Source organism: Arachis stenosperma, unplaced genomic scaffold (assembly GCF_014773155.1).
Source record: "Arachis stenosperma cultivar V10309 unplaced genomic scaffold, arast.V10309.gnm1.PFL2 arast.V10309.gnm1.Scaffold_100025, whole genome shotgun sequence".
Lineage (NCBI taxonomy): Eukaryota > Viridiplantae > Streptophyta > Magnoliopsida > Fabales > Fabaceae > Arachis > Arachis stenosperma.
The window spans coordinates 2666091-2693841 of record NW_026651369.1 but is presented as its reverse complement, the minus strand read 5'-3'; the positions used below and the strand labels follow the sequence as shown (position 1 = coordinate 2693841).

At 38.3% G+C, this 27751-nt stretch overlaps 1 non-coding gene across 1 annotated transcript; it reads right to left on the bottom strand.

Annotated features, from left to right (window-relative positions):
- Positions 1-6760: 6760 nt before the first annotated feature.
- LOC130959940 (small nucleolar RNA R71) lies at positions 6761-6868 on the bottom strand. The gene has a single exon (XR_009078928.1). It is a non-coding gene; the product is annotated as a small nucleolar RNA R71 (small nucleolar RNA).
- Positions 6869-27751: the final 20883 nt, after the last annotated feature.

Genomic DNA, 27751 nt, shown 5'->3' with positions numbered 1-27751 from the left:
ACAATTCGAATATGAACACGATGTTTCATAAAAGAAAATACATCTATTATTCTCAAAATTTCTTTTCCCTCGTTGTCGTTAGAAATTTTATTTTCTTGTTCCTTAGAACACTCAGTTTGGTTTAAAAGAGAATCAAGCTCTTCATCATCAGACTCTTCTTGTTGCATTATCTGCGAGAGAATGATTCGATCATCGTCCTGATTTCTTTTGATTTCCTGGATTTCCTTCTTAAGGTTGTTAACCTCTGTTTAAAGATCCTGGATGGTTATGGGACGAATAACTTGTTTTTCTAATTTTTTAAAAATAGGTTTGACGTCATATTTATTGCTAAGGACCAAATTTTTTATTTTTTCTCCTTTTGCAAAGATCTTTTCAATTTCAAAAGAAAGTCTTTCTTTTGTTCTGGATTGTCAATAGCCTCAATAGCGTCAAATAAGAGATCTTAATATTTGGATAAAACATTAATTTGCTTGACATCTGAATCTGAGGATGATTCAATGTCATCTACTTGGATGTTATTGATATCATTCGAAGATTCTAGGTCATAATCGTCATCAGAATTTTCTATCAAAAGATTATTAATCTATTCCTCAATCAAAGGATCAAGGTTTAGATTATTAATCTTTCCTTTTAACCGACAATATTTGCTAATATGTCCTAGTTTCTTACATGTATAGCAAATAATGGGGTTGTTTTGGGGGTGGTTTTGAAAATTCTTTTGGAAACTTTTTCATTGTTGGGTTTTTGAAAACCTTTTCTGGATCTTCTGAAATTCTTTTTAGGAATAGGTTTAAAAACTTTTCGATTGGATGGTCTTTTAGATTTCCTTGGATGACAAGCAGGAAAACCAAATTGTTCACAGAAAGTTCCAGATCGATACGATTTTGGGTTTTCTCACGAGCAAGTTGCCTTTGGATTTTATCATCTTGACAAATCTTCAGAGTAACCTTTTGGATGAAAGAGATGAGCTGGCCATAACTCAACTCATCATAGGATATTATCCCATTTGGAGTTAAGCTGCGAATTTTGTCCCTTACTTTATCTCCCAGTGATTTGGGAAGTCCTGCAAGAAATTTTTCTTTCCAAAAGGGTTGTTGAGTGTCTTCTCTGGTATAGACCCTAGTAAGGAAGGTGTCCTTATACCATCGAAAGTCAGACAAAGTTTTCCACCTTAGATTGGAAAGTAATTCGGCAGAACGATCTTTCCAAAGAGATGGGTCACTAATGAAGTGGCTGGCTATGGTAAAGATTAAGGTGTTAACGGCATCAGGGATGGGTTCTCCGTCATCACCAATGATGGGTTCATTTTGATCATCAACTTTGATAGCAGAAAAGATTGAGTGTTTTGGCTATCGGAAAGGTAGTTATCTCACCATCCTTTGAGTTGACCACTGAACCCAGAAACAATAACATTGGCTATTGCTTCTTCGGAGGTTTCATGGGCAGCCTGGTAAGTGGTGCACGAAATTGTGATCTCTAATAATGGCATTCAACTTGGTATGCGTGTTTATAACTCAGCACTTTCTTCACAACTTCGCACAACTAACCAGCAAGTGCACTGGGTCGTCCAAGTAATAAACCTTACATGAGTAAGGGTCGATCCCATGGAGATTGTTGGTATGAAGCAAGCTATTGTCATCTTGTAAATCTCAGTTAGGCGGATAATAAATGGTTATGGAGTTTTCGAATAATAATAATAAATAAACAGAAAATAAAGATAGAAATACTTATGTAAATCATTGGTGAGAATTTCAGATAAGTGTATGGGGATGCTTTGTCCCTGTTGGATCTCTGCTTTCCTACTGCCTTCCTTCAATCCTTCTTACTCCTTTCCATGGCAATCTGTATATAGGGCATCACCGTTGTCAATGGCTACATCCCATCCTCTCAGTGAAAATGGTCCAAATGCTCTGTCACAGCACGGCTAATCATCTGTCGGCTCTCGATCATGTCGGAATAGAATCCATTGATTCTTTTGCGCTTGTCATCACGCCCAACAATCGCGAGTTTGAAGCTCGTCACAGTCATTCAATCCCTGAATCCTACTCGGAATACCACAGACAACGTTTAGACTTTTCAGATTCTCATGAATGCCGCCATCAATTCTAGCTTATACCACGAAGATTCTGATTAAGGAATCCAAGAGATATGCATTCGGTCTAATGTAGAACGGAAGTGGTTGTCAATCACGCGTTCATAAGTGAGAATGATGATGAGTGTCACGGATCATCACATTCATCATGTTGAAGTGCAACGAATATCTTAGAATAAGAATAAGCTGAATTGAATAGAAAATAGTAGTAATTGCATTAAAACTCGAGGTACAGCAGAGCTCCACACCCTTAATCTATGGTGTGCAGAAACTCCACCGTTGAAAATACATAAGTGATGGTGGTCCAGGCATGGCGGAATGGCCAGCCCCCAAAACGTGATATGACTTTGAAAATAGGGAGAAGGACCCCTAGTACAATAGTAAAAAGTTCTATTTATACTAGACTAGCTACTAGGGTTTACAGAAGTAAGTAATTGATGCAGAAATCCACTTCCGGGGCCCACTTGGTGTGTGCTTGGGCTGAGCTTGTGTTTTACATGTACAGAGGCTTCTTTTGGAGTTGAACGCCAAGTTCTAACATGTTTTTGGCATTCAACTCTGGTTCGTGACGTGTTTCTGGTGTTTGACACCAGAATGCAGCATGAAACTGGCGTTGAGCTCCAGTTTGCATCGTCTAATCTTGAATAAAGTATGAACTATTATATATTTCTGGAAAGCTCTGGATGTCTACTTTCCAACGCCGTTGAGAGCGTGCCATTTGGAGTTCTGTAGCTCCATAAAATCCATTTTGAGTGCAGGGAGCTCAGAATCCAACAGCATCAGCAGTCCTTTGTCAGCCTTCTTATCAGAGTTTTGCTCAGGTCCCTTGATGAGCGGATAATTATACGCTTTTTGACATTGTTTTTAGTATGTTTTTAGTATGTTTTAGTTAGTTTTTATTATTTTTTATTAGTTTTTAGTTAAAATTCACTTTTCTTGACTTTACTATGAGTTTGTGTGTTTTTTTTGTGATTTCAGGTATTTTCTGGCTGAAATTGAGGGACCTGAGCAAAAATTTGATTCAGAGGCTGAAAAGGACTGCAGATGCTGTTGGATTCTAACCTCCCTGCACTCAAAGTGGATTTTCTGGAGCTACAAAAGCCCAATCGGCGCGCTCTCAACAGCGTTGGAAAGTAGACATCCTGGGCTTTCCAGCAATGTATAATAGTCCATACTTTGCCTGAGATTTGATGGCCCAAACCGTCGCTTTTTATTTCTCATCAAACGAATGGTATCTTCTTCTGGAAATCCTAGCTATTCTTAGCATGATATTGGGGAATCTCATTGCTATTACCCAAACAAATCAGATCAAAACTACCCAGCGTTAAACGCCGGAACTGGCACAAGAATGGGAGTTAAACGCCCAAACTGGCACAAAAGCTGGCGTTTAACTCCAAGAAAAGTCTCTACACATGAAAGCTTCAATGCTCAGCCCAAGCACACACCAAGTGGGCCCGGAAGTGGATTTTTATGTCATTTACTCATTTCTGTAAACCCTAGGCTACTAGTTCTCTACAAATAGGATCTTTTGCTATTGTATTTTCATCTTTGGATCTTTGATCATCTTTAGATCTTTGAATCTTTTGATCACGTTTTGGGGGCTGGCCTCACGGCCATGCCTAGACCTTGTTCTTATGTATTTTCAACGGTGGAGTTTCTACACACCATAGATTAAGGTGTGGAGCTCTGCTGTACCTCGAGTATTAATGCAATTACTACTGTTCTTCTATTCAATTCAGCTTATTCTTGTTCTAAGATATCACTTGTTCCTTAACTTGATGAATGTGATGATCCGTGACACTCATCATCATTCTCACCTATGAATGTGTGCCTGACAACCACCTCCGTTCTACCTTAGATTGAGTGGATATCTCTTGGATTCCTTAATCAGAATCTTCGTGGTATAAGCTAGAATTGATGGCGGCATTCAAGAGAATCCGGAAGGTCTAAACCTTATCTGTGGTATTCTGAGTAGGATTCAAGGATTGAATGACTGTGACGAGCTTCAAACTCGCGATTGTGGGGCGTTCATGACAGACGCAAAAGAATCAATGGATTCTATTCCGACATGATCGAGAACCGACAGCTGAATAGCCGTGCTGTGACAGAGCGCGTTGAACATTTTCACTGAGAGGACGGGACTGTAGCCACTGACAATGGTGATGCCCAACATACAGCTTGCCATGGAAAGGAGTAAGAAGGATTGGATGAAGACAGTAAGAAAGCAGAGAGACAGAAGGGACAAAGCATCTCCATACGCTTATCTGAAATTCTCACCAATGAATTACATATGTATCTCTATCCTTATTTTATGCTTTATTCATAAATCATCCATAACCATTTGAATCTACCTGACTGAGATTTACAAGATGACCATAGCTTGCTTCATACCAACAATCTCCGTGGGATCGACCCCTACTCGCGTAAGGTTTATTACTTGGACGACCTAATGCACTTGCTGGATTAGTTGTGCGAAGTTGTGATAAAGAGTTGAGATTGCAATTGAGCGTACCATGTTGATGGCGCCATTGATGATCACAATTTCGTGCACCAAGTTTTTGGCGCCGTTGCCGGGGATTGTTTGAGTTTGGATAACTGACGGTTCATCTTGTTGCTTAGCTTAGGTATTTTTCTTCAGAGTTCTTAAGAATGAATTCTAGTGTTTCAAGGTGATGTTCTTATCATCACCAAAGCTGATTGATTCTCATCAATTTAGCTCTTGAATGTAATGTCCTGCTGAAGCTTGGCTAGCCATGTCTAATTTCTTTAGACTGAAACTTTAGACTAACATTGCATGATTCCTGGAATTCTCATTAAGAATTTTGATATCTTTATTTTCTTTTCCACTTAATTTTTGAAAAAATCCAAAAAAATTATAAAATCTTAAAACCAAAAATATGTTTTGTTTCTTGTTTGAGTCTAGTGTCTAATTTTAAGTTTGGTGTCAACTGCATGTTTCTATTCTTCTTGCATTTTTTTGAATTCATTCATGTGTCTTAATTGCTCTTCAAGTTGTTCTTGATGATTTCCTTGTTTTGATCTTTAAATTCTCTTGTCCTGAGTGTTTTGTTGTTTCTCATATGCATTCTCATTTTGTTAGTGTCAATAGTATACAAACTTCTAAGTTTGGTGTCTTGCATGCATTGTTATTTGATCTTAGTTTCATTTTGATTATTCCTCATTATTAAAAATTCAAACAATTTTTAATTTGTGTCTTTTCAAGTCAATAATACAGAGAATTGAAGATTCAGAATATTCAGCAGAGGAATTACACAAAAAAAGGCTGGGCGTTCAAAACGCCCAATGAGGAAGGGAAACTGGCGTTTAAACGCCAGCCAGGGTGCCTGGCTGGGCGTTGAATGCCCAAAAGGGGTGAGTTTTGGGCGTTAAACACCAGAATGTATACCATTCTGGGCGTTTAACGCCAGGATGGCACAAGAGGGAAGATTTTGTTTTTAATTCAAATTTTTTTTCAAGTTTTCAAAATTTTTCAAAATCAAATCTTTTTCAAATCATATCTTTTCAATCATATCTTTTCAAAATCAATTTCTTTCTTTTTTTTCAAAGATACTTGCTAACAATTAATGATTTGATTCAACATTTCAAGTATGTTGCCTTTTCTGTTGAGAAAGGTTTAATGTTTGAATCATATCTTTTCTTGTTAGCCAAGTCATTAATTTTTAAAATCAAATCTTTTTAAATTGTTTTTCAAATCATATCTTCTCAATCATATCTTTTTAAAACCATAACTTTTCAATCATATCTTATTAATTACATCTTTTTCAAAATAGTTTTCAATCATATCTTTTTCATTTCTAATTACAAAATCTTTTTCAAAAATCACTTGATTTCTTTTCCACTCTTAGTGTTCGAAAATCAATTAGTATTTTTCAAAATGTTTTTAAAATCTTTTTAATTTATTTTCGAAAATTTCTTCCCCTCTTCTCACATCCTTCTATTTATGGACTAACACTCCTCCTCAATGCACAATTCGAACTCCATCTTTCTTGATAAGTTCGAATTCTTCTACCTCTTCCTTCTATTTTTCTTTTCCTCTGACACCTTAAGGAATCTCTATACTGTGACATAGAGGATTCCATATTTTCTTGTTCTCTTCTCTTTCATATGAACAGGAGCAAAGACAAAAGCATTCTTGTTGAGGCTGACCCTGAACCTAAAAGGACCGTGAAGCGAAAGCTAAGAGAAGCTAAAGCACAACTTTCTGTAGAGGACCTAACAGAAATCTTAAAAGAAGAAGAACCCATGGCAGCCGAAAACAACAACAATGCCAACAATGCAAGGAAGGTGCTGGGTGACTTTACTGCACCTACTCTCAACTTCTATGGGAGAAGCATCTCTATCCCTGCCATTGGAGCAAACAACTTTGAGCTTAAGCCTCAATTAGTTTCTCTAATGCAACAGAATTGCAAGTTCCATGGACTTCTATTGGAAGATCCTCATCAGTTTTTAGCTGAATTCTTGCAAATCTGTGACACTGTCAAGACTAATGGGGTTGACCCTGAGGTCTACAGACTTATGCTATTCCCTTTTGCTGTAAGAGACAGAGCTAGGATATGGTTGGACTCACAACCTAAAGAAAGCCTGAACTCTTGGGAAAAGCTAGTCAATGCCTTCTTGGCAAAGTTCTTTCCACCTCAAAAATTGAGTAAGCTTAGAGTGGAAGTCCAAACCTTCAGACAGAAGGAAGGTGAAACCCTCTATGAAGCTTGGGAAAGATACAAACAATTGATCAGAAAGTGTCCCCCTGACATGCTTTTTGAATAGAGCATCATAGGTATCTTCTATGATGGTCTGTCTGAACTGTCCAAGATGTCATTGGACAGCTCTGCTGGAGGATCTCTTCATCTGAAGAAGACGCCTGTAGAAGCTCAAGAACTCATTGAAATGGTTGCAAATAACCAATTCATGTACACTTCTAAAAGAAATCCTGTGAACAATGGGACAAATCAGAAGAAAGGAGTTCTTGAGATTGATACTCTGAATGCCATATTGGAACAGAACAAAATATTAACTCAGCAAGTCAATATGATTTCTCAAAGTCTGTCTGGAATGCAAGCTGCACCAGGCAGTACTAAGGATGCTTCATTTGAAGAAGAAGCTTATGATCCTGAGAACCCTTCAATGGAAGAGGTGAACTACATGGGAGAACCCTATGGAAACACCTATAATCCTTCATGGAGAAATCATCCAAATCTCTCATGGAAGGATCAACAGAGACCTCAACAAGGTTTCAACAACAATAATGGTGGAAGAAACAGGTTTAGCAATGGCAAGTCTTTTCCATCATCTTCTCAGCAATAGACAGAGAATTCTAAGCAGAGCCACTCTGACTTAGCAACCATGGTCTCTGATCTAATCAAAACCACTCAAAGTTTCATGACTAAAACAAGGTCCTCAATTAGGAATTTGGAGGCACAAGTGGGACAACTGAGCAAGAAAATTACTGAACTCCCTCCTAGTACTCTTCCAAGCAATACAGAAGAGAATCCAAAAGGAGAATGCAAGGCCATTAACATGACCCACATGGCCGAACTTGGAGAGGAGGAAGAGGCAGTGATCGCCACTGAGGAAGACCTCAATCGACGTCCACTGGCCTCCAATGAGTTCCCTAATGAGGAACCATGGGAATCTAAGGCTCATAATGAGACCATAGAGATTCCATTGGATTTACTTCTGCCATTCATGAGCTCTGATGAGTATTCTTCCTCTGAAGAGGATAAAGATTTCACTGAAGAGCAAGTTGCCAAGTACCTTGGAGCAATCATGAAGCTAAATGACAAGTTATTTGGTAATGAGACTTGGGAGAACGAACCTCCTTTGCTAACCAAAGAACTGGATGACTTGACTAGGCAAAGATTACCTCAAAAGAGACAGGATCCTGAGAAGTTTTTAATACCTTGTACCATAGGCACCATAACCTTTGAGAAGGCTCTGTGTGACCTAGGGTCAAGCATAAACCTCATGCCTCTCTCTGTAATGGAGAAGCTAGGGATCTTTGAGGTGCAAGCTGCAAGAATCTCACTAGAGATGGCAGACAATTCAAGAAAACAAGCTTATGGACTTGTAGAGGATGTTCTGGTAAAGATTGAAGACTATTACATCCCTGCTGATTTTATATTCCTAGAGACAGGAAAGTGCATGGATGAATCCATCATCCTTGGCAGACCATTCCTAGCCACAGCAAAGGCTGTGATTGATGTTGACAGAGGAGAATTGATCATTCAAGTGAATGAAAAATCCTTTGTGTTTAAGGCTCAAGGATATCCCTCTGTAACCATGCAAAGGAAGCATGAAGAGCTTCTCTCAAAACAGAGTCAAACAGAGCCCCCACAGTCAAACTCTAAGTTTGGTGTTGGAAGGAAGGCCACGACCAACTTCTAAGTTTGGTGTGAACCCCCACATTCAAACTCTAAGTTTGGTGTTGGAAAGTTCCAACATTGCTCTGATTATCTGTGAGGCTCCATGAGAGCCCACTGTCAAGCTACTGACATTAAAGAAGCGTTTGTTGGGAGGCAACCAAATGTTATATTTATCTATTTTCCATTGTTATTTTATGTTTTCTGTAGGTTGATGATCATGGGAAGTCACAAAATCAATTGAAAAAGCAAAAACAGAATGAAAAATAGAAAGAAAAATAGCACACCATGGAGGAAAACCTCGCTGGCGTTTAAACGCCAGTAAGGGCAGCAAATGGGCGTTTAACGCCCAGTCTGGCACCATTATGGGCGTTTAACGCCAGAAAGGGGAGTTTTTTAACGCCAGAAAGGGGAGTTTTTTAAACGCCCAGTCTTGTTCTTATGTATTTTTAACGGTGGAGTTTCTACACACCATAGATTAAGGTGTGGAGCTCTGCTGTACCTCGAGTATTAATGCAATTACTACTGTTCTTCTATTCAATTCAGCTTATTCTTGTTCTAAGATATCACTTGTTCCTCAACTTGATGAATGTGATGATCCGTGACACTCATCATCATTCTCACCTATGAACGTGTGCCTGACAACCACCTCCGTTCTACCTTAGATTGAGTGGATATCTCTTGGATTCCTTAATCAGAATCTTCGTGGTATAAGCTAGAATTGATGGCGGCATTCAAGAGAATCCGGAAGGTCTAAACCTTGTCTGTGGTATTCTGAGTAGGATTCAAGGATTGAATGACTGTGACGAGCTTCAAACTCGCGATTGTAGTGCGTTCGTGACAGACGCAAAGAATCAATGGATTCTATTCCGACATGATCGAGAACCGACAGCTGAATAGCCGTGCTGTGACAGAGCGCGTTGAACATTTTCACTGAGAGGACGGGACTGTAGCCACTGACAATGGTGATTCCCAACATACAGCTTGCCATGGAAAGGAGTAAGAAGGATTAGATGAAGACAGTAAGAAAGCAGAGAGATAGAAGGGACAAAGCATCTCCATATGCTTATCTGAAATTCTCACCAATGAATTACATAAGTATCTCTATCCTTATTTTATGCTTTATTCATAAATCATCCATAACCCTTTGAATCTGCCTAACTGAGATTTACAAGATGACCATAGCTTGCTTCATACCAACAATCTCCGTGGGATCGACCCTTACTCGCGTAAGGTTTATTACTTGGACGACCCAGTGCACTTGCTGGATTAGTTGTGCGAAGTTGTGATAAAGAGTTGAGATTGCAATTGAGCGTACCATGTTGATGGCGCCATTGATGATCACAATTTCGTGCACCATCCCTCAATTTTAGCCAGAAAATATCTAAAATCACAGAAAAACACACAAACTCATAGTAAAGTCCAGAAATGTGAATTTAGCATAAAAACTAATAAAAACATCCCTAAAAATAACTATATCCTACTAAAAACTACCTAAAAACAATGCCAAAAAGCGTATAAATTATCCGCTCATCAGTAAGCTGTGCCTACCATAGTCATATGCTGAAGCATAGTCATGATGTTATATTCGATTTTGCTGTGTATGTTCTATTCATAGACATTATTGGCGTTGAAGCTGACAAAACCTAGTTCTCTTTCTTCAAGAGCTAGATCTGGAGCAGATACTCGATTATAACCATGCGTAGAGGTTTTGGTTAAACCCTTCCACTTGGTTAGAGAGTTGGTCATAATAGGGCTGACCTTAAGGGACGCCTTGCCAGAATCATCACTTTGTTCGGAGGAAGATTCATTGGAATCATGGCCAAGGGCATTAATGGCTTTAGATGTGTGAGTTTGAATACGAGAGGTAGATTCACCGGAATTTGTAGGAGTTTCAGGGATAGTAGAAAGACAATTTAGAAGTTGATCGATCCTTTGCATGACTTTTGAATCACTAGTCTGTTGTTTTAAAATAGAGGTTTTAAGACTTTGTTTTGCTTTGCTACTCATTTTAAAAGGTTTAAAAAGGAGTTTTTCAATAGTTTTGGAAATAGAAGTTTCATGGGTGTTTTTTGAAGACAAAAAAGATCCTGAAGATGAAAGCTTGTCACCCAGACATTGTAAAAATCTGTTGGTGTAATTTGCCTGTTCAATAAGATTTTTGATATTTTTCAGGGCGACTGCTTCATCTATATTTTTGGTTTTAAAAGGAGAGGCCATAACTGGGTTATGTCCTTCCGTATTTGAAATAACAAAAGGTCCTTTCGGAGGAAATTCAGATCTGACTAAATTCCCATCTTTAACTTTCCAAGTTGAAATGACATTTGCTGAAAGTGAAGTAATCGATATTATTTTTTATGGAATAAGCATGAAACCATTCAAAGAAAGGAACATGCATTTTAACATCATTTAAAAATTTATAGTACTTTTCTTTGAATGATGAAATTTGAGCAGCTGTATATGTACGTAAATATCATTCTCTATGGAGGTCATATTCCTCATATTTAAGGGTTTTACGTAAAGCTTCCCTATTTATAACAAATTATGTGCTACTCATTGGGCATCATTCATAGAAGAGTATTGGGCATCATTCATAGTTGAGTATGTTGGAGATAGAATGGAAGATTCTATTTCAACATCATCATCTGATTGCTTACCATCGGTTTGATAAACTACTTGAGAAATGTTTGAATTATTTTGTAATCCTGAAATATTGATTTCAGAATGTACTGATTTTGAAATTTTTGAAAACTGAGATTGAGAAGTCACGAAGAAAGACCTTCTTGCTGAAGCAAAATCATTGGATGTTCCTGCTTCAGATGTGGAAGAAAAGGAGTTCGTTTGTCAAAGAAAATCTCTACTATCCTTGATTCATCCTATTTTATTTCTCGCAAGAGAGGTGCTTGTCTAGGTTGCGTTGTGATGGCTCGGTCAATTGACCATGACTGAGGGAGGTCAATTTCATCTCACCTTATGAGCCTTGGGATCGTGACGTTGGCCTTTGTCATGTCGGTGACAAACAAGGTGGTCTTACGATCTTGGGATTTAAGAAGGACTCTAGAGTTACAAGTGTTCATAACCTTGTATTGAATCCTATAGATTAAAGCGGCTGGAATGTTTAGAAAAAGAGAGTCAAGAATGTTAACATCTAACAAACTGACAGTTTTATTTGGGAAACAATTGAAGTAAATCGGACCGTATCCTAGACTTGTTTCAACTGTTCCAATTAAGGAGTCCTGGAAGTCATTGTGTCTAATATCTCTAAGACACATGAGGATGGAGGCATTCAAACCTTCTCGGATGAGAGGCTTGACGTCAACTTGGACACACCCTATGTGGAGATATCTGTAGTGACGGGCATATTCTCTGACGGATTATTTGGTCAAAAGATGGAATTCCTTACCGGAATCTGGTCCTAGAGGAATGTTGTTTTCAGCAATTTTGATGATATAGTCTGATTTTTTTTTGTTGTCCTCAGGGACATATAACTCATCTGGAGGGATTTTGGGTATTTCCCAATTGTCAATGACTTGATTGATATCTTCGAAGCAGACTTCTTCCTCAAAGATATTGTGTTTGGGAGAGAGTTCCTCAGGACGAGCTTTGAATCTGGGGTTTTTAACTCTTTTTTTTAAATCCCTTAAATCTATAGCCACCAGGAGTTCTTATGTTCGGATCTTATCACCTTCAGGAACATTGTCAAATTAGCCTTACTGCCCAATCTCAAGGGTCTTACTGCTACAGTCCATTTAAGTGATAAGATAAAACAATCTGTACTTCCAGATTTAAAGCATTGTTTAAGGTATACAGAAAATAAGAACATGAACAGTAAATAAGAATATGAACAGTAAATAAAATTCCCAGATCCATGAATTTTAGAGATAGTTTAATGATAATAATAATATTCCTACTTTCCCATCAGTATTAATAAGGCATTGACATCTCAATTGATTTGAGTGAAAACTATTCATAGAGCTTGCTTGAATTATGTATATTGTGGATCATGTTTTTGAGCTAAGAACACAAGCTTGTGATTTTTGAGCCTAATGGTGTGGTTACATCTTATAACCACTTATTTTCCTTCTTGTGTGCATTGTTCTCTTCTTATAAGTGTGATCTTTGATTTGTTTGATTCTCTATGTCCATTATTTTGTGTATTCATGCATTTATATGACTGAGGCCATCATTTCATTAGCTTACTTACCCAAATAGCCTACCTTTTACCTACCGTTGTTAGCAAACTTTGAGCCTACGATTAACCCACTTTGTTCTTTAATTTAGCACATTACAAGCCGAAAGCGGAAAACAATGAGTGTCCTTTATTTGGATCTTTGATTAGCTTAGGTTAGTGTGTGTGTCATTCAAATGTGGGAAAACTTGGGACATTGGTTGGGATAAAAGGAGTGTTTTGTTTTTGTTGTAAATATTGGAAATTGGGTACATACTCATGTATTAATCAAATGTTAAACCTTATGCATTGATGTTCTTGTATATAGTTTGAAGAAAAAAACATATGAGAAAAACAAAATAAAAACTGGAAAAGAAAAGAAAAGAAAAAAGAAAAAAAAACAATAAAAAGGGGACAAAATGCCCCAAGGTAAAGTTCAATAAAGATCAATGCATATGAGTTGTGATCAAGAAAAGAATGCATGAGTATGTGAAAAAGTGAAGAATGGGTAGTTAGGTTAGCTTTGAATTTGTATAGGTTGTCATAGGTTAGGTGGGAAGCTTAAGTTGATCAAAGATTCAAATTTTAAGTCCACTTGACCATATGCAATTCTACCTTGACCCTAGCCCCATTACAACCTATGAAAAGACCTCATGATACTTGTACGCATGCATGAAATAATTGTTGATTGTTAGATGAAAAACAAATCTTGGAAAGCATGATAATGGAAGAATCGAGTGAATCAACCCTAAACACTTGAGCGAATAGAGTGTAAACACGTCCGGTGAGGGTTCGATTGCTCAATTACATGTCTCCACCTAGAATCGTCACTTTTCTTGCAAGTGTGTAAAAATATTTAATAACTCAATTCAATTGTGGATTTTATTTGATTGCTATCGCTTTAGCCCTTAAGCTTATATATGTTCTCTTGGAAATTGATTTATTTTGACCAAGTAGTTGCATTCATTTAGGTAGTTGCATATAGATAGGTTGCATCTAATTAGTTTGCATTGAATAAATGTTGATACCCTTTATTTCCTTCTTGATTTTAGCATGAGGACATGCTATGGTTTAAGTGTGTGGAGCTTGATAAACCCCATTTTTGAGGGTTTATCTTGTATTAATTTTAAGGGATTTTAATACCTTTTACCCACATTTATTCAATGAAATATCATGGTTTCATAATTGTCTTTGCGCTTAAATGTGAAAACATACTTTTTAGGCCCTTAATTGCTAATTTTGATTCACCTTTGATTCCACTAGATGCCTTGATATGTTTGTTAGTGAATTCAGGATGGAAAGGCTAGGAATGAATCAAAGTAGTGGAGAGGAAAGCATGCAAAGTGGAGAAATCATGAAGAAACAAGGATTTGGGATGCTGAAATCGACGCGCATGCGCAGCACACACGCAGGCGTGGATTGTGACGTCGCAAGGCGACGCGTACGCGTACTTAACGCGCATGGGTGGATGGGAAATTGTCAAGCGACGCGTACGTGTCGATGCTCGCACGTGACTCGCTTAAAGGCAAAACGCTGGGGGCGAATTCTGGGCTTTCCAGACCCAAATCCAACTCATCTCTGCTACTATTTAAGTTAGAATTTAGAGGGAATCACAACTTTTGAACCATTAGTTTAGTTTAGTTTAGTTTTGGAGGGAAAGTTAGTTTCTAGAGAGAAAAGCTCTCTCTTCTCTCTAGAATTAGGATTAGGATTAGGTTTAATTATTCTCTAGATCTAGGTTTAATTCATGCTTTGATTTACTTCTCCTTTATCAATTCTTGCTCCTCTACTCTTCCTCTCTCTAGTTTTGTACTTTAATTCTTGTAATTCTTTACTTTGTTATGGATCTACTTTGTTCCTTTCATTTTCATTTAATACAATTTGAGGTAATTCATGTTAATTGTGATTTCTTTGATTGTTGTTGTTGATTCTTTGCATTTAATTGTTGTTAGAACTCATTCTTGTTGTCAATTTACTATGCTTTCCTTTTGTGCTTTTCAAGTGTTTGATGAAATGCTTGGAAGGATGTTAGAGTAGAATTTTATGTTCTTAGCTTGGGAAGGTAACTTAGGAATTCTTGAGTTACTAATGTCCAAGTAATTGATGATTGATAGCGATTGACTCTAGTTCTCATTAATTCAATGATAAGGAAAAAACACAAAACGGATAAGGGGGTTTTCCTACTAGACCTCTAAGATACCTGTTCTTAGCAACCTAGGTCACCGAAAAGGATTCCCTACTAGACCTTCAAAGAACTTGTCCTTGACAACCTAGATCAAAGGGGCGAAAACTGAAAGAAACCACCACGCAGATCACCTTAGTGTTGGATCCTCCAATCTTCCTCATGCAACACGTGAAGCAAATCACTCACCTCACTTCTCACACAATAAAAAGTGCTTAAAAGCAACTAAAATTTATTCATCAAAATTATGTAAATTGTCTCACCAAAGGTGTTTAAATAGGCACCTAACAATTAACTAAAAGATAAGATAACTAATTTAAATCAGATTTGATCTTATTGGATTAGATCAGATTTGATTTAAATTTTAAAATCCTAAAGATATGATAACTAATTTAAATCAGATTTGATCTTATTTGATTAGATCAAATTTGATTTGAATTTAAAATCCCTAAAAATACTACTAAGCATAGCAGATTTAAAATAAGTCTTCTAACAAACTTTTGACCACATAACAAACTAAAACAAAAGTCTAGAATTTCAAAATTTAAAGATAAATTATGCCTCCCACTGAATTCGGAAAGCATTATTGGGCTTCTTGTTGTCTTGGCTTAGCCCAATGGGCCTTGCCCATTCTTCCTTGGTTAGAACTTGATGTAACTCCATATGCACAAGCGCTACCATGTTCCCAAAACTCTCTTTGAGCTTCTTTGCACGTGCTCTAGTGATGGGCCCTCTGGAAGTGTGAAATTCCCATTCTGCCTTTTTGTCTTATAATGCCCCTGTTGTCTTTCCGAGCATGTATCATTCCCTCCTTCCTAAAAAAGATTCGTCCTCGAATCTGTGTCCATATCAAAAGGAAAGAGATCAGAAACATTGAAAGTAGCAGAAACATTATACTCACCTGGTAGGTCAATCTTGTAGGCGTTGTCATTGATCTTCTCAAGCACTTGGAATGGGCCATTCCCTCTATAATCAAGTTTAGTCTTCCTCAGAACAGGAAATCTCTCCTTCCTCAAATGTACCCAAACCCAATCTCCTGGTTCAAAGACTATATGCTTTCGGTTTTTGTTAACCCTTTCAGCCGTGGTTTTGTTCTTCCTCTCAATTAGGTCACGAGCCTTTGCATGTATTGCTTTAACTTTCTCAGCCTTTCTAGCTCCATCTAAACTAATAAGATCACTCAAAGGTAAAGGCATTAAATCTAAGACAGTGAGAGGATTAAAACCATAGACAAGTTCAAAGGGTGAAAAACCAGTAGAAGAATGGATTGTCCTGTTATAAGCAAACTCAATAAAAGGTAAACAATCTTCCCAGGTTTTCAAATTCTTACCAACAATAGCACGCAATAAGGTTCCCAATGTCCTATTTACGACTTCAGTTTGACCATCAGTTTGAGGATGACAAGTAGTTGAGTATAACAATTTTATTCCCAGCTTACTCCACAAAACTTTCCAAAAGTGACTTAAGAATTTGACATCACGATCAGAAATAATAGTTTGGAGAACACCATGTAAGCGCACAACTTCTCGAAAGAATAGGTTAGCAATATGTATGGCATCATCAGTTTTATGGCAAGCAATGAAATGAGCCATTTTACTAAATCTATCTACCACAACAAAAATGCTATCTTGACCTCTCCTAGTTCTAGGCAAACCAAGAACAAAATCCATAGAAATATCAACCCATGGATGCACAGGAATAGGTAAAGGAGTATACAAACCATGTGGTAAAGACTTAGATTTAGCTTGTTTACATGCAATGCATTTAGCACAAAATTTCTCAACATCTTTACGCATGTGGGGCCAGTAAAAATGCTCAAATAAAACATCCAAAGTCTTATGCACACCAAAATGACCCATCAAACCTCCACTATGTGATTCTAGAACAAGTAACTCCCTAATAGAACAAGTAGGTACACAAATCCTATTACCCCAAAAAAGAAAGCCATCATGCTTATAGAATTTGTTATATGCACCATGTTCACATGCAGCATAGATAGAGGCAAAAGCAGAATCAGTTGCATACAATTCCTTCATACACTCAAAACCTAATAGTTTAGAAGTAAGGGTTGTGATTAAGGAATACCTTCTAGATAATGCATCAGCAACCACATTCTCTTTACCTTGCTTATAGGCGATTACATATGGAAAGGATTCACGGAATTCTATCCATTTTGCATGTCTCTTGTTCAGCTTCCCTGGGCCCTTCAAGTGTTTGAGGGATTCATGGTCAGTATGTACCACAAATTCCTTTGGTAGCGAATAATGCTGCCACACTTCCAAAGCTCGCACCAAGGCATAAAGCTTTGTATCATAAGTGGAGTAGTTGAGGTGGGCCCCATTCAACTTCTCACTAAAATAGGCAATTGCTCGCTTTTCCTGCATCAAAACAGCACCTATACCAATTCCAGAAGCATCACATTCGATTTCAAAAGTTTTAGAAAAATCTGGTAAAATAAGAATGTGGGCAGAACACAATAAATCTTTCAAGGTGTTAAAGGCAAGTTCTTGTTCCTGATCCCATTTAAAGTTGACATGTTTCTTGATGATTTCAGTTAAAGGTGCAGCAATACTAGAAAAATCTTTAACAAACCTCTGATAAAAACCCGCAAGACCATGAAAACTTCTAACATCAGAGACACTCTGAGGTGTGGGCCATTCTCTAATAGCCTTCACCTTCTTGTTATCTACCTCAATTCCTGCAGAACTTATCACAAAACCTAGGAATACGACTTTACTCAGACAAAACGAGCACTTTTAGAGATTAGCATACAATTTTTCCTTTCTAAGTACCTTGAAAATAGATTGAACATGCAAAATATGATCATCAAGACATTTACTGTAGATAAGGATATCATCAAAATAAACACCCACAAATTTACCTAAAAACTCTCGCAAAACATGATTCATTAGTCTCATGAATGTACTAGGTGCATTAGTCAAACCAAATGGCATAACTAACCACTTATACAAATCATATTTAGTTTTGAAAGCTGTTTTCCATTCATCACCAAGTTTCATTCGTATTTGATGATAACCACTCCTTAAATCTATTTTAGTAAAAATAACAGAACCATGCAATTCATCAAGCATATCATCAAGTCTAGGAATAGGATGGTGATACTTTACCGTAATCTTATTTACAGCTCTACAGTCAACACACATCCTCCATGAGCCATCCTTTTTGGGCACCAATAGTACCGAAACAGCACAAGGATTCATGCTTTCTCTCACAAAACCCTTAGCCAAAAAGTCCTCGACTTGCCATTGCAGTTCCTTCGTCTCCTCAGGATTGGTCCGGTAAGCTGGCCGGTTAGGAATGCTTGATCCGGGGATAAAGTCAATCTGATGTTCAATGCCTCGTAATGGAGGTAAACCTGAGGGTAACTCATCCGGAAATACATCGCCAAATTCCTACAAGAGTGAAATAAAAGTACTAGGCAGGTTATGGTTAGTTTCAATGGTAGAAAGTAAAGACTCTCTAAATCGTACTAACACCAATGCTTTTTTTCCTAAACTAGCATGCTTCAGATTCCTCTCTTTGGCATAAAAGCATATTTTGTGAGCACTCTCACTCTCCACAAATGCTTCTCTTTTAGAACTCTCTTTTTCACTCAGACCCTGACTCTTTTTTTCACACGTTTCATCTCTCAAATCCCTCTCTTTACCCTCTTATTTTTCAATTTTCTCACATCCTAAAGACTCTTTAGTAGATTTGCGCATGCTCAGTTGCTCCAAGTACACTTCTTTAGGTGTCAAAGGTGCAAGGGTAATCTTCTTCCCAAGATAGGTGAAGGAGTATCGGTTTGTGAAACCATCATGGACCACCTTCCTATCATACTGCCATGGACGGCCTAGGAGTAGATGACAAGCCTGCATGGGAACCACGTCACAAAGTACCTTGTCACTATATCTCCCAATAGAAAACTGTATGCGGGCTTGCTTCATAACCTTCAACTCACCAACATCACTTAGTCACTCCAGTTTGTAAGGGTTAGGGTGTTTGGTGCATTTCAACCCCAATTTTGTGATCAAAGTAGAGCTAGCAACGTTTGTATGACTTCCAGCATCAATGATCATGAGTCTAACCTTATCTCCCAATAAAAATTTTGTATGAAAGATGTTCTCTCGCTGTTCTAGACGATCATCCTTGGCTTGTACATTTAAGATCCGCCTAGTAACAAGGGTCTCGCCACTAACAGCATACTCAACTATATCTTCATTATCTGTAGCATCATCCGCATGTGGCATGTCTTCATACCCATCTGAGTTATCAGATTCTGAGAAAATATCATTTGCTTTAATTACCATGGTCCTTTTATTTGGACACTCGGAAGCATAATGGCCTAATCCGCGGAACTTAAAGCAGGTAATATCACGATGCCGTGCAGGAGGTTTAGAAGTGGAATTAGGTGTGTGCGGCTTCCTGTGCTGCTCTGTGGGCTTCTGGTGCACGAAATTGTGATCATCAATGGCGCCATCAACATGGTACGCTCAATTGCAATCTCAACTCTTTATCACAACTTCGCACAACTAACCAGCAAGTGCACTGGGTCGTCCAAGTAATAAACCTTACGCGAGTAAGGGTCGATCCCACAGAGATTGTTGGTATGAAGCAAGCTATGGTCATCTTGTAAATCTCAGTCAGGCGGATTCAAATGGTTATGGAGGAATAATGATTAAAATAACATAAAATAAAGATAGAGATACTTATGTAATTCATTGGTGAGAATTTCAGATAAGCGTATGGAGATGCTTTGTCCCTTCCGTCTTTCTGCTTTCCTACTGTCTTCATCCAATCCTTCTTACTTCTTTCCATGGCAAGATGTATGTTGGACATCACCGTTGTCAGTGGCTACAATCCCGTCCTCTTAGTGAAAATGTTCAACGCGCTCTGTCACAGCACGACTATTCATCTGTCGGTTCTCGATCATGTCAGAATAGAATTCATTGATTCTTTTGCGTCTGTCACTAATGCCCCACAATCGCGAGTTTGAAGCTCGTCACAGTCATTCAATCCTTGAATCCTACTCAGAATATCACAGACAAGGTTTAGACCTTCCGGATTCTCTTGAATGCCGCCATCAATTCTAGCTTATACCACGAAGATTCCGATTAAGGGATCCAAGAGATATCCACTCAATCTAAGGTAGAACAGAGGTGGTTGTCAGGCACACGTTCATAGGTGAGAATGATAATGAGTGTCACGGATCATTACCTTCATCAAGTTGAGGAACAAGTGATATCTTGGAACAGGAATAAGCCAAATTGAATAGAAGAACAATAGTAATTGCATTGATACTCGAGGTACAGCAGAGCTCCACACCTTAATCTATGGTGTGTAAAAACTCCACCGTTGAAAATACATAAGAACAAGGTCTAAGCATGGCCAAATGGCCAGCCTCCTAAAGAGGGTTCAATCATAAAAACATGATCAAAAGCTTCTAAGATTGAAAGATGAAAATACAATAGCAAAAGGTCCTATTTGTAGATAACTAGTGGCTTAGGGTTTACAAAGATGAGTAAATGACATAAAAATCCACTTCCGGGCCCACTTGGTGTGTGCTTGGGCTGAGCATTGAAGCTTTCATGTGTAGAGACTTTTCTTGGAGTTAAACGCCAGCTTTTGTGCCAGTTTGGGCGTTTAACTCCCATTCTTGTGCCAGTTCCGGCGTTAAACGCTAGAATTTTTGAGCTGACATGGAACACGATTTGGGCCATCAAATCTCGGGTAAAGTATGGACTATTATACATTTCTGGAATGCCCAGGATGTCTACTTTCCAACGCAATTAAGAGAGCACCAATTGGGCTTCTGTAGCTCCAGAAAATTCACTTCGAGTGCAGGGAGGTCAGAATCCAACAGCATCTGCAGTCCTTTTCAGCCTCTGAATCAGATTTTGCTCAGGTCCCTCAATTTCAGCCAGAAAATACCTAAAATTATAGAAAAATACACAAACTCATAGTAAAGTCCAGAAAAGTGAATTTTAACTAAAAACTAATAAAAATATAATAAAAACTAACTAAAACATACTAAAAATAATGCCAAAAAGCGTATAAATTATCTGCTCATCACAACACCAAACTTAAATTGTTGCTTGTCCCCAAGCAACTGAAAATCAAATAAGATAAAAAGAAGAGAATATGAAATGAATTCCAAAAACATCTATGAAGATCAGTATTAATTAGATGAGCGGGGCTTTTAGCTTTTTGCCTCTGAACAGTTTTGGCCGCTCACTCTATCCTTTGAAATTCAGAATGATTGGCTTCTATAGGAACTCAGAATCCAGATAGTGTTATTGATTCTCCTAGTTAAGTATGATAATTTCTTGAACACAGCTACTTTATGAGTCTTGGCCGTGTCCCAAAGCACTCTGTCTTCTAGTATTACCACCGGATACATACATGCCACAGACACATAACTGGGTGAACCTTTTCAGATTGTGACTCAGCTTTGCTAGAGTCCCCAATTAGAGGTGTCCAGGGTTCTTAAGCACACTCTTTTTGCCTTGGATCACAACTATATATATATATTTCACTGCCTTTTCTTGCTTCAAGAATCATTTTTATGATTTTTCAGATCCTCAGTAACATGTCTCCTTTTTTCATCATTCTTTCAAGAGCCAACATTCATGAACAACAAATTCAAAAGACATATGCACTGTTCAAGCATACATTCAGAAGTCAAAGTATTGCCACCACATCAAAATAATTAATCTGTTATAAAATTCAAAATTTATGCAATTCTTCTTTTTTTTTTATTAAGAACATTTGTCATTTAAGAAAGGTGATGGATTCATAGGACATTCATAACTTTAAGGCATAGACACTAAGACACTAATGATCATAAGACACAAACATAAATAAACATAAGCATAAAAATTCAAAAAACAGGAAAATAAAGAACAAGGAGATTAAAGAACGGGTCCACCTTAGTGATGGCAGCTTGTTCTTCCTCTTGAAAATCTTATGGAGTGCTTGAGATCCTCAATGTCTCTTCCTTGCCTTTGTTGCTCCTCTCTCATGATTCTTTGATCTTCTCTAATTTCATGGAGGATGATGGAATGTTTTTGGTGCTCCACCCTTAGTTGTCCCATGTTGGAACTCAATTCTCCTAGGGAGGTGTTGATTTGATCCTAATAGTTTTGTGGAGGAAAGTGCATCCCTTGAGACATCTCAGGGATTTCATGATGAGTGGGATCTCTTGTTTGCTCCATCCTTTTCTTAGTGATGGGCTTGTCCTCATCAATGAGGATGTCTCCCTCTATGTTAACTCCAACTGAATTACAGAGGTGACAAATGAGATGAGGGAAGGCTAACCTTGCCAAGGTAGAGGAGTTGTCTGCCACCTTATAAAGTTCTTGGGATATAACCTCATGAACTTCTATTTCCTCTCCAATCATGATGCTATGAATCATGATAGCCCGGTCTATAGTAACTTCGGACCGGTTGCTAGTGGGAATGATTGAGCGTTGGATAAACTCCAACCATCCCCTAGCCACGGGCTTGAGGTCATGCCTTCTCAGTTGAACCAGCTTCCCTCTTGAATCTCTCTTCCATTGAGCGCCCTCTTCACAAATGTCTATGAGGACTTGGTCCAACCTTTGATAAAAGTTGACCCTTCTAGTGTAAGGGTGTTTATCTCCTTGCATCATGGGCAAGTTGAATGCCAACCTTACATTTTCCGGACTAAAATCTAAGCATTTCCCCCGAACCATTGTAAGCCAATTCTTTGGGTCCGGGTTCACACTTTGATCATGGTTCTTGGTGATTCATGCATTGGCATAGAACTCTTGAACCATTAAGATTCTGACTTGTTGAATGGGGTTGGTAAGAACTTCCCAACCTCTTCTTCGGATCTCATGTCGGATCTCCAGATATTCACTCTTTTTGAGTTTGAAAGGGACCTCGGGGATCACCTTCTTCATGGCCACAACTTCATAGAAGTGGTCTTGATGCACCCTTGAGATGAATCTCTCCATCTCCCATGACTCGGAGGTGGAAGCTTTTGTCTTCCCTTTCCTCTTTCTAGAGGTTTCTCCGGCCTTAGATGCCATAAATGGTTATGGAAAAACAAAAAGCAATGCTTTTACCACACCAAACTTAGAAGGTTTACTCATCCTCGAGCAAAAGAAGAAAGAAGAGAGTAGAAGAAGAAGAAATAGAGGAGATTGAGGGGGCTTTGTGGTTCGGCCAAGGGGGAGAAGTAGTGTTTAGGTTGTGTGAAAATGAGGGGGTGAAGATGGGTTTATATAGGGGTGGAGAGAGGGGTAGGGTTCGGTCATGTATGGGTAGGTTTGGGAGGGAAAGTGGTTTGAATTTGAATGGTAAGGTAGGTAGGGTTTTATGAAGGATGGATGTGAGTAGTGAAGAGAATGGTGGGATTTGATAGGTGAGGGGTTTTTGGGGAAGAGGTATTGAGGTGATTGGTGAATGGGTGAAGAAGAGAGAGAGTGGTGGGGTAGGTGGGGATCCTGTGGGGTCTACAGATCCTAAGGTGTCAAGGATAATTCATCCCTGCACCAAGTGGCAAGCAAAAATGCTCCTTCTGCCAATCTTGGCGTTAAACACCGGGCTGGTGCCCATTTCTAGCGTTTAACGCCAGCTTCTTGCCCATTCCTGGCGTTAAACGCCAGTCTGGTGCCCCTTTCTGGCGTTAAACGCCCAGAATGGTGCCAGACTGGGCGTTAAACGCCATTTGCTGTCTTCACTGGCGTTTAAATGCCAGCAAGTTTTCCTCCAGGGTGTGCTATTTTTCTTTCTGTTTTTCATTCTGTTTTTGCTTTTTCAATTGATTTTGTGACTTCACATGATCATCAACCTACAGAAAACATAAAATAACAAAGAAAAATAGATAAATATAACATTGGGTTGCCTCCTAACAAGCGCTTCTTTAATGTCAGTAGCTTGACAGTGGGCCCTCATGGAGCCTCATAGATACTCAGAGCAATGTTGGAACCTCCCAACACCAAACTTAGAGTTTGAATGTGGGGGGTTCAACACCAAACTTAGAAGTTAGTTGTGGCCTCCCAACACTAAACTTAGAGTTTGACTGTGGGGGCTCTGTTTGACTCTGTTTTGAGGGAAGCTCTTCATGCTTCCTCTCCATGGTTACAGAGGGGTCTTCTTAAGCCTTAAACACAAAGGATTCTTCATTCACTTGAATGATCAATTCTCCTCTGTCAACATCAATCACAGCCTTTGCTGTGGCTAGGAAGGGTCTGCCAAGGATGATGGATTCATCCATGCACTTCCCAGTCTCTAGGACTATAAAATCAGCAGGGATGTAATGGTCTTCAACCTTTACCAAAACGTCCTCTACAAGTCCATAAGCTTGTTTTCTTGAATTGTCTGCCATCTCTAGTGAGATTCTTGCAGCTTGCACCTCAAAGATCCCTAACTTCTCCATTATAGAGAGAGGCATGAGGTTTATGCTTGACCCTAGGTCACACAGAGCCTTCTCAAAGGTCATGGTGCCAATGGTACAAGGTATTGAGAACTTCCTAGGGTCCTGTCTCTTTTGAGGTAATATCTGCCTAGTCAAGTCATCCAGTTCTTTGGTGAGCATAGGGGGTTCATCCTCCCAAGTCTCATTACCAAATAACTTGTCATTTAGCTTCATGATTGCTCCAAGGTACTTAGCAACTTGCTCTTCAGTGACATCTTTGTCCTCTTCAGAGGAAGAATACTCATCAGAGCTCATGAATGGCAGAAGTAAATCTAATGGAATCTCTATGGTCCTAGTGTGAGCCTCAGATTCCCATGGTTCCTCATGAAGAAACTTATTGGAGGCCAGTGGACGTCCATTGAGGTCTTTTTCAGTGGTGATCACTGCCTCTTCCTCCTCTCCAAGTTCGGCCATGTGGGTCATGTTAATGGCCTTGCATTCTCCTTTTGGATTCTCATCTGTATTGCTTGGAAGAGTACTAGGAGGGAGTTCAGTAACTTTCTTACTCAGCTGACCCACTCGTGCCTCCAAGTTTCTAATGGAAAACCTTGTTTCAGTCATGAAACTTTGAGTGGTTTTGATTAGATCAGAGACTATGGTTGCTAAGTCAGAGTGGTTCTGCTTAGAATTCTCTATCTGTTGCTGAGAAGATGATGGAAAAGGCTTGCCATTGCCAAACCTGTTTCTTCCACCATTATTGTTGTTGAAACCTTGTTGAGGTCTCTGTTGATCCTTCCATGAGAGATTTGGATGATTTCTCCATGAAGGATTATAGGTGTTTCCATAGGGTTCTCCCATGTAATTCACCTCTTCCATTGAAGGGTTCTCATGATCATAAGCTTCTTCTTCAGATGAAGCGTCCTTAGTACTGCCTGGTACAGCTTGCATTCCAGACAGACTTTGAGAAATCATATTGACTTACTGAGTCAATATTTTGTTCTGAGCCAATATGGCATTCAGAGTATCAATCTCAATAACTCCTTTCTTCTGATTTGTCCCATTGTTCACAGGATTCCTTTCAGAAGTGTACATGAATTGGTTATTTGCAACCATTTCAATGAGTTCTTAAGCTTCTGCAGGCGTCTTCTTCAGATGAAGAGATCCTCCAGCAGAGCTGCCCAATGACATCTTGGACAGTTCAGACAGGCCATCATAGAAGATACCTATGATGCTCCATTCAGAAAGCATGTCAGAGGGACACTTTCTGATCAATTGTTTGTATCTTTCCCAAACTTCATAGAGGGATTCACCTTCCTTTTGTCTGAAGGTTTGGACTTCCACTCTAAGCTTACTCAATTTTTGAGGTGGAAAGAACTTTGCCAAGAAGGCATTGACTAGCTTTTCCCAAGAGTTCAGGCTTTCTTTAGGTTGTGAGTCCAACCATATCCTAGATCTGTCTCATACAGCAAAAGGGAATAGCATAAGTCTGTAGACCTCAGGGTCAACCCCATTAGTCTTGGCAGTGTTACAGATTTGCAAGAATTCAGCTAAAAACTGATGAGGATCTTCCAATTCTGTTGCATTAGAGAAACTAATTGAGGCTTAAGCTCAAAGTTGTTTGCTCCAATGGCAGGGATAGAGATGCTTCTCCCATAGAAGTCGGGAGTAGGTGCAGTAAAGTCACCAAGCACCTTTCTTGCATTGTTGGCATTATTGTTGTGTTCGGCTGCCATGTCTTCTTCTTGTTTGAAGATTTCTGTTAGGTCCTCTATAGAGAGTTGTGCTTTAGCTTCTCTTAGCTTTCGCTTCAAGGTCCTTTCAGGTTCAAGGTCAGCCTCAACAAGAATACTTTTGTCTTTGCTCCTGATCATATGAAAGAGAAGAGAACAAGAAAATATGGAATCCTCTATGTCACAGTATAGAGATTCCTTGAGGTGTCAGAGGAAAAGAAGAATAGAAGGAGGAGGTAGAAGAATTCGAACTTATCAAGATAGAGTTCGAATTGTTGATAGTGGAGGAGTGTTAGTCCTTAAATAGAAGGATGTGAGAAGAGGGGAAGAATTTTCAAAAATAAATTAAAAGATTTTGAAGAAATTTTGAAAAATTGAAGAATGATTTTCGAAAATTAAAGTTGGGAAAGAAATAAAGTGATTTTTGAAAAAAAAAGATTTTGAAATTAGAAATCAAAAAGATCTGATTGAAAATTATTTTGAAAAAGATGTGATTAAGAAGATATGATTGAAAAGATATGATTGAAAAACAATTTGAAAAGATTTGATTTTTAAAATTAATGACTTGGCTAACAAGAAATTTTAAAAGATATGATTCAGACATTAAACCTTTCTCAACAGAAAAGGCAACATACTTGAAATGTTGAATCAAATCATTAATTGTTAGCAAGTATTTTTTTTTGAAAAATGGAAAGAAATTGATTTTGAAAATATATGATTGAAAAAGATATGATTCGAAAAAGATTTGAATTAAAAACAAAATCTTCTCTCTTTTGCCATCCTGGCGTTAAATGCCTAGAATGGTATCCATTCTGGCGTTTAACGCCCAAAATGCTACCCTTTTGGGCGTTGAACGCCCAGCCAGGTACCCTGGCTGGCGTTTAAACGCCAGTTTTCCTTCTTCACTGGGTGTTTTGAACGCCCAGCTTTTTCTATGTAATTCCTCTGCTGCATGTTCTGAATCTTCAATTCTCTGTATTATTGACTTGAAAAGACAAAAATTAAAAATTTTTTTGAATTTTTAATGATGAGGAATAATCAAAATGAAACTAAGATCAAATAAACAATGCATGCAAGACACCAAACTTAGAAGTTTGTATACTATTGACACTAACAAATTGAGATTGCATATGAGAAACAACAAAACACTCAAGACGAAAATTTAAAGATCAGAACAAGGAAATCATCAAGAACAACTTGAAGATCAATGAAGAACACAATGCATGCAATTTTTTTTGAAAATTAAATTAATGCAATTGACACCAAACTTAAAATTAGACACTAGACTCAAACAAGAAACATAAAACATTTTTTTTTTATGATTTTATAAATTTTTTTGTGCTTTTCCGAAAATTATATGGAGAAGAAAATAAAGAGATTCAAAATTTTTAATAAGAATTCCAGGAATCATGCAATGTTAGTCTAAAGCTTTAGTCTAAAGAAATTAGACATGGCTAGCCAAGCTTCAGCATGACATTGCATTCAAGAGCTAAATTGATGAGAATCAATCAGCTTTGGTGATGATGAAAGAATCACCTTGAAACTCTAGAATTCATTCTTAAAAATTCTGAAGAAAAATACCTAATCTAAGCAACAAGATGAGCCGTCAGTTGTCCAAACTCAAACAATCCCTGGCAACGGCGCCAAAAACTTGGTGCACGAAATTGTGATCATCAATGGTGCCATCAACATGGTACGCTCAATTGCAATCTCAACTCTTTATCACAACTTCGCACAACTAACCAGCAAGTGCACTGGGTCGTCCAAGTAATAAACCTTACGCGAGTAAGGGTCGATCCCACGGAGATTGTTGGTAT